This window comes from Lactuca serriola, chromosome 8 (assembly GCF_051521515.1).
Source record: "Lactuca serriola cultivar US96UC23 chromosome 8, Lser_US96UC23_V15, whole genome shotgun sequence".
Lineage (NCBI taxonomy): Eukaryota > Viridiplantae > Streptophyta > Magnoliopsida > Asterales > Asteraceae > Lactuca > Lactuca serriola.
The window spans coordinates 54,883,637-54,891,373 of NC_136415.1; positions in this window are offsets into that span (position 1 = coordinate 54,883,637).

Consider the following 7,737-nt stretch of genomic DNA (forward strand, 5'->3'; position numbering starts at 1 on the left):
TATCATAAAACAATATCAGAGTGTAATCCCAAAGATCTCATGTGCGGAAAACCATAGTGTGATGCGCTACAATCAAGCCGGCTCCTTTCCTTTAAACACGAAGTACCTGAAACCAAAACTGAAAACCGTAAGCACGAAGCTTAGTGAGTTCCCCCATCATACCACATACCACACAATCACATAACATACATAGTGCCAGACATTTCTGGGGTGCCCGACCTACCCGGTACGGCCTTTCTGGGGTGCCGACCTACCCGTGTCAAGCCATTCTGGGGTGCTGACTACCCACGTTAAGTCATTCTGGGGTGCTGACTACCCATGTCAAGCCATTATGGGGTGCTGACTACCCTTCGGTCCTAACGACCAAACCTCGGGGACTATTTCACTCCCTACTACTACTACTATCACATATCATAACATAACAGATTATCAGACATATCTGGGTGTCTGAACTACCCTTCGGTCCTAACAACCAAACTCGGGGACTGCTCCCCTCCTACTACCTCTAACTCATATAACAGATCATGCTAGCATATAAACATAACATCACATACTGTCAGACGTATATGGGGTGTCTGACTACCCTCCGGTCCTAACAACCGAACTCTACTACTATCACATATAACATATCATGCTAGCATATAACATATCAGGTAGTAACAAACCTAGATGATATCACAGAGACAATCATCTATCATACGTCTCCTACTGGTGGGCCGACATTGTGGCCTTAGACCCACCCCTACTGGAAGGTAACTCACCTCACATTGCTGAAGTCATGAAGACACAACCCCACACTTGTTGAAGTCCCGCGGACTCGACCCCAGCTGCTAGCTGACAGATTCCCGAACTGTCAACACCAAAATAACACCCAATTAATAATTGGGTCCCAATACATAACCATAGGTATATTCTTTGGGTATTTACTACATTACACCTAGCTTGGCTTATTCAAGCCCAAGGCCCAATCCATAGGCCCAAAGTCAATTAGAAATCAAAGCCCAACACATGGCCCAATTTTCCAAATTGGGCCTAGGCCTAAACATGGTCTCATTCTAAGGCCCAACACCATATAATCATTAAAGCCCAAACTATGGCCCATCTAAGACCCAATTTTCCAAATTGGGCCCAAGCCCCTTACATGGGCCTTACCCCAGGCCCATTAAATTATTCTAGTTCATTAGCTTGACTTTGAATGGTCCAGTATTATCTCAATCATTTAGGCCCAACATAAAGGCCCAATAATATACCAAAGTGAAATTAGGGTTTCACATAAAAAGATGATTAGGGTTAAGTTTCCTACTTAACCCATTAAGGACTTAATTCATTAAGTCCAATATTGCTTAGATTAATTCCCGCCAATGATTATTATTTAATATCTCAAGTTATTAAATAATTCTCGTGTGTATGACCCGATTAATTCTTAAAGTTAGGTTTTCATTGGCATTAGGGTTTTCCAATCCAAATATTAGCCCACTTATCAATTTGTTGGCCTTATATTTATGTCAATTAGGGCTTTATTAGGCCTATTAAGCCCACTAAAATCTTAATAAGCTCATTAGGGTTTTATTGGATCCATTAGAGTCCATTAAGCTTCATTGGGCCCATTAGAGCTCCTTTGAGCCCATTAGGGTTTCAGTCCCTTGTCCAAACAACCCAACCAAATCACAACACAACTAAGCACACCACCACCCGACACGGCGGCTGGTGGTGGTTTGATTTTCCTTTCATTATTCCAATTTTACAATTTACAATGAACTCACGAAAAACACACACACTATACTAAATGAACACACACCCGCAACCACCCTTGTGGTGGTCGGTGGTGGTACACGGTGGCAGCCACCACCTCACGGTGGTGGTGGTGCCTTGAACCTAGAATTCCGGCCAAACACACACTAAGGAAATAAACACACACACACGAAATTAACCCATACATCAGCATACACAACCGCTATGGCGGTCCTTGAGGTGGCAGCCACCATGGCCGGCAGTCATGGTGGTTCTTCCTTGCGTTTTTCTGGCAGCAACAACACATAGCGGCGGACATGGCGACGGAATAAATAGAATAAGAAGAAGGGTAGTAGCGATTAGAAACAACTACAACAGCCGTGGTGGTCGCGAACGACAACGGTAACGACGGAAGGCAGAAGAAGGACGTCAACAGCGGCAGCAACGCTCGTCGTGGGGGCAGGCTGCGACGTTTGGTGATTGAAGTGGTGGCGGCGTTCTAAGTCCAAGGAAAACACGGCAGTGCAAGGTCTCGCCGGCAGCGACACATCGGCGGAACAAATAGGAGAAGGGCAGCGGTTTCTGGTGGTCGCTGTCGTCGGCAGTTGACGACGGTGTTCCATCTCCGACGTGGTGGCAACGCCGGTGGTTGGTGTTCGAACTCGTCAAGGTGGCAGCAACCGGCAATGGGGATACAAGGTCGGCAGCATCATGGGGTGGCGACTGGAAGGGTTTAGATAGGTTTAGGGTTATGGAAAAGCTTTATACCCGATACCATCCCAAACTTATTCCCATAATGACGCCTTTAGTCCCTCCCCTCCTATTTTCTTTCAAAGCAAAGCCAATAAATTACCATTTAACCCCTCCTTTTGAAAATCTTAACAAGATAACTCCGAATTTTACTAAACAACCCTTGCATTCTAAAATCTTTACAAGGCTAATCCAAAATTTACCTTTTCACCCCAATCCATGGAAATCCCTTACAAATTAAGTCCCGATAATTACTATGCAGCCCCTCCTCTACAAATTCTTTGCAACAGAAATCCATATATTACCATTCAACCCCTAAGCCTTTAAAATCTCTTCAATTTAAGTCCCATAAGTTAATATTTAGTCCCCGCCCTCATTAATACTTACGAATTGGGTCCGGAACTTACTCTTTTAACCCTCAACTTCTAAAATGGTGACGATTAGCTCATTGAGACCATCCTTTTATACATAATTATTTATTTTAGGGCCACGAGTCCTTCATTTATTTATTTATTTATTTAATAAATAAACGGGTGTTACAAATAGACGGGACAAATGGACCAAAACTCCAATAGAATTCCTTATTTAGTGAATTCTTATGGATTATAGTTGATTCAAAAACTCCATCTCCTCCAAGATAATCAATTTGTCTCTTGCTTCTAAAAGCATGGAGTGCATTATCACAATCAACTTAAGCCATTAAAGTTCTCATCTTGTCATAGGGAAAACCTTGTGTCACGACCCAAAAATGAAATACTATACTTCATAGAATACATAGAAGAAACTCAATATAACAAGTTGTAGGTTTAAGATGAAAATTGATTCATGGAAGCAAGTTCAGGATAAAATCGATTTATGGATACATAAAGGGATGAAATCCGATTAGGACTTAGGGAAGTCCAAGAATGAATCGATTAAAGGGGAGGCAAATATAAGATGAAAGAGTAAGATTAAATTTGATTAGAAAAAACATTGTGAACGGTTTAGAAAATGTCGATCAGGGTTAATGGTTTTTAGGAGAGAATGTATTGATTGATGGGTTTTAGCCATAAGAACTTTCCTATGTGCGCATGCAAAACCCTAATGTTTGGATCTAGGCTTTCTAATTAAACATGCTTTGAATCCAAGACTTCTAATGCCTAATTAGCAATAATAACAATACTAAATCAGATCTAGAATCATACCTTTGAATCTCTTGTTTGATCTTGTTGTCTTGGAGCTCTAGAGTCACAATTGTCACTCCTCTAATGGCTTACAAACACCAAATAGCAAGGAGGATGATTTAAGAGAGAGGAGAGGGGAGGAATTCGGCCATGGGTTCTCTACTTTAGATCAAGTGCCGATTTCCCTTTGCCATAGGGTCTATTTATACTTGTAGACTCCTTAAGGGTTACATCTTAAACCCTAATTGGATAATCTTCTCTTAAAGCAATCCTAATCCATTCCTTAGATAGCCTTGGACGATTTTAAGCTATCCTTAGCTTCTAGAATCCGTCCAACCCCTATCCAATATGGATTTACAGTCTAAAGTTTAACTATCAAACAATTGACAGTTTATACCCTCTTATTTAATTAATCTCTTTAAGTCACCAAATTAATTCTAATTAATTCTATGACTTATATTAATCAAATAACAATATTATTATTCTTTATATTATTCTCATAATATATTAATAATATTTATTCTCTCTTAGTAAATCATCTTATCAAGTTGCTATGGTGAAGGCAACCCAAAAGGACTATGCACAACCGGGTCAAATACTTGTCTAATATAGTTGTAGCCTTAGACACTATTCCAACAGTCTCCCACTTGGATAAGTCTAGTAACTATATGCACAAGTACAATTCGATTTGCAATCCTAGCTCTCAAAGACGCTGTCAAACTCTGATCTAATCAATCTTGTCCTTTAGATAAGGGATCGTACAGTCCTCTATTAGATATCATGCTGACAATTTTATGGAATGATTAGTCAAGCATTTAGGTTTCTCGATCTCTGATTTATTCAACATAGAACTTAATCGAACACATCAATTTAGTTCTGACCGGGCCCGACACATAAGTCAAATCAAATCATCGAGCGGCTGAGATATCACTTTTACCTTTTTCGGATAAAAGTTACAGATAAACTTCGACTTATATGCATTTACTTATTCATTAACCAATTATACAAAACAATGTGTTTTATAACACCGAGTTACTGATGCGTTTTCGCATTATCAATGTACAATCAATTAACAAATAACAAACCATATATCTAGGTTTTAAGACTATATGATATTATCGTCTTGCGATCACCCTTTTATATCATATTCCATAAGGTGATTCCAGCAAGCACGGGTTTGTTCCAATGCTCAAAACCAGTTCATAAGCACTCATGAACGTCGCAACAATCTTTTGCTATGTCTAATACCATTTAGACAATCTACGCACCAATTCACGACAATATTCATTCATATCTACTTCCAACATATGAACGATTGTGGAGAATTTGAATAATTCGATTATTCTTAATAAACTCAATTATTCTGGAAGTCAAAACATGCAAAATGAGACAACAGTTAAACGATCAACATAAGATAGTAACATTACTCATAAATAAAACTCATTTATTTAATCATCAAATGTTAATTACATTTACCTATTACACGTTTCTGCTACTATCTAATCTATGCTAATATCATCCTTCAGCCCAATACTCCTAGCATGCTGCAAGTGCTTAACCCTACTCAGTCCCTTCGTAAGCGGATCTGCTGGGTTATCTTCTGATGATATCCTCTTCACTACGAGTTGTCCTTCTTCTACACGATGTCTAATAAAGTGATATTTTCTGTCGATATGTCTTGATCTACCATTATCTCTCGGTTCCTTGGTCAAGGCAACCGCTCCTTCATTATCACAGAAAATCTCTATGGGCTCCTTTATGGCAGGTATAACTCCAAGATCACCGATGAAGTTCTTCATCCATATTGCCTCCTTCGACGCTTCGCTCGCTGCAATGTACTCTGATTTGCACGTTGAATCAGCTACGGTTTCCTGCTTGGAACTTTTCCAAGTCACTGCTCCTCCATTCAGGGTAAAGACCCAGCCTAACTGCGAACGGTAGTTGTCCCTGTCGGTCTGAAAGCTGGCGTCACTATACCCTCGCACCTTCAAGTCATCACTCCCTCCTAGGACTAAGAACCATTCCTTCGTCCTCCGAAGGTACTTAAGGATATTCTTCACCGCAATCCAATAGGCTCTGCCAGGATTCCCTTGATATCTGCTAACCATGCTCAAAGCGAAGGCTACATCAGGGCGAGTACAAGTCATAGCGTACATGATTGAGCCAACTGCGGAAGCATATGGTACTCGGCTCATTTATGCTATTTCAGCTTCGGTACTCGGACTTTGAGTCTTACTCAACTTGGCATTACTTTGTATCGGTAATTCTCCCCTCTTTGAGTTTTCCATACTAAAACGTTTTAGTACCTTCTCTAAGTAAGTGTTCTGACTAAGTCCTATTAGTCTCTTACTTCTTTCTCTCACTATCCTTATTCCCAAAATGTAAGAAGCCTCTCCGAGGTCCTTCATAGCGAAGCACTTCCCGAGCCAGGACTTAACTTCATGCAGAGTCGGGATGTCTTTTCCTATGAGAAATATGTCATCGACATATAGAACGAGGAAGCTTACTATACTCCCACTGGCTTTGACATATACACACGATTCATCTTCGCTTCGTACAAATCCAAACTCTTTGACTTTCTCATCGAAGCAAAGATTCCATCTGCGAGATGCTTGCTTGAGTCCATAAATGGACTTCTCAAGCTTACACACTCTATTCGTATGTTTCGGATCCACAAACCCCTCTGGCTGAGCCATGTAAACATTCTCAGCCAACTTTCCGTTAAGGAAAGCGGTCTTGACATCCATTTGCCAAATCTCATAATCATGAAATGCGGCAATCGCTAGCATCACTCTAATAGATTTTATCTTCGCAACTGGTGAGAAGGTCTCATCATAGTCAACTCCGGGAGTTTGAGTAAAGCCCTTCGCAACCAATCACACCTTATACGTGTGTACGTTTCCATCCACGTCGGTCTTCTTCTTGAAGATCCATTTGCACCCAACAATCTTACGTTCGGGCACATTATCAACCAAATTCCAAACTTGGTTATCATACATGGACTGGATCTCGCTATCCATTGCCTCTTTCCACTTTTCAGACTCCGGGCCTGCCATGGCTTCCTTATAGCTATTAGGTTCATCAAGATTTATTAGTGTACCATCACTAATATACGTGTCCCCTTCGGTAGTAATATGAAAACCATAAAACTGGGGTTGAACTCTAACTCTATCGGAACGTCTAAGAGGTAAGGATTCGTCAATCGGTTCAACCGGAGTTTCCTCCTCGGGTTGAGTGCCAGCGGTAGAGTTTCCTTCATCTATCGACTCTTGAATCTCTTCAAGCTCGATTTGCCTCCCACTGTCTCCTTGGCCTATGAGTTCTCGATCTCATAAAACTCCTCTCCTCGCAACAAAGACAACATTGTCCTTCGGTCTATAGAAGAGATACCCAAAGGATTTATGCGGGTAGCCGATGAAAATACATCGCGCACTTCGAGGTTCGAGCTTGTCGTGAGTATCTCGTCTTACGAAATCCTCGCAACCCCAAACCTTGATATGTGCCAACGAGGGAGCTTTCCCTGTCCACATCTCGTGAGGTGTTTTGGCAACCTTCTTAGTAGGGACTCGGTTAAGGATATGGGCAGCAGTCTCTAAGGCATACCCCCAAAAAGAGATAGGTAGTGAAGCACAACTCATCATAGAGCGAACCATATCCAATAAGGTTCGATTACGCCTTTCTGCCACACCATTCAATTGTGGTGTCCTAGGTGGCGTCAATTGTGAAACTATTCCACACTCCTTGAGATAATCGTGGAATTCAAGACTTAGGTACTCTCCTCCTCGATCGGATCAAAGCATCTTAATTTTCCTGCCCAATTGATTCTCCACTTCATTCTTGAACTCTTTGAACTTTTCAAAAGTTTCTGACTTTTGCTTAATCAAATAGATATACCCATATCTACTGTAGTCATCGGTAAAAGTCACGTAGAAGCGGTTCCCATCCTTCGTGGTTGATCTAAACGGTCCACATACATCGGTATGTATTAGGTCCAATAGACCCTCACTCCTCTCGCAAGTACTTGTGAAGGGTGACTTGGTCATCTTTCCAAGTAAACAAGACTCGCACGTGTCATCTTCCCTAAGGTCGAATG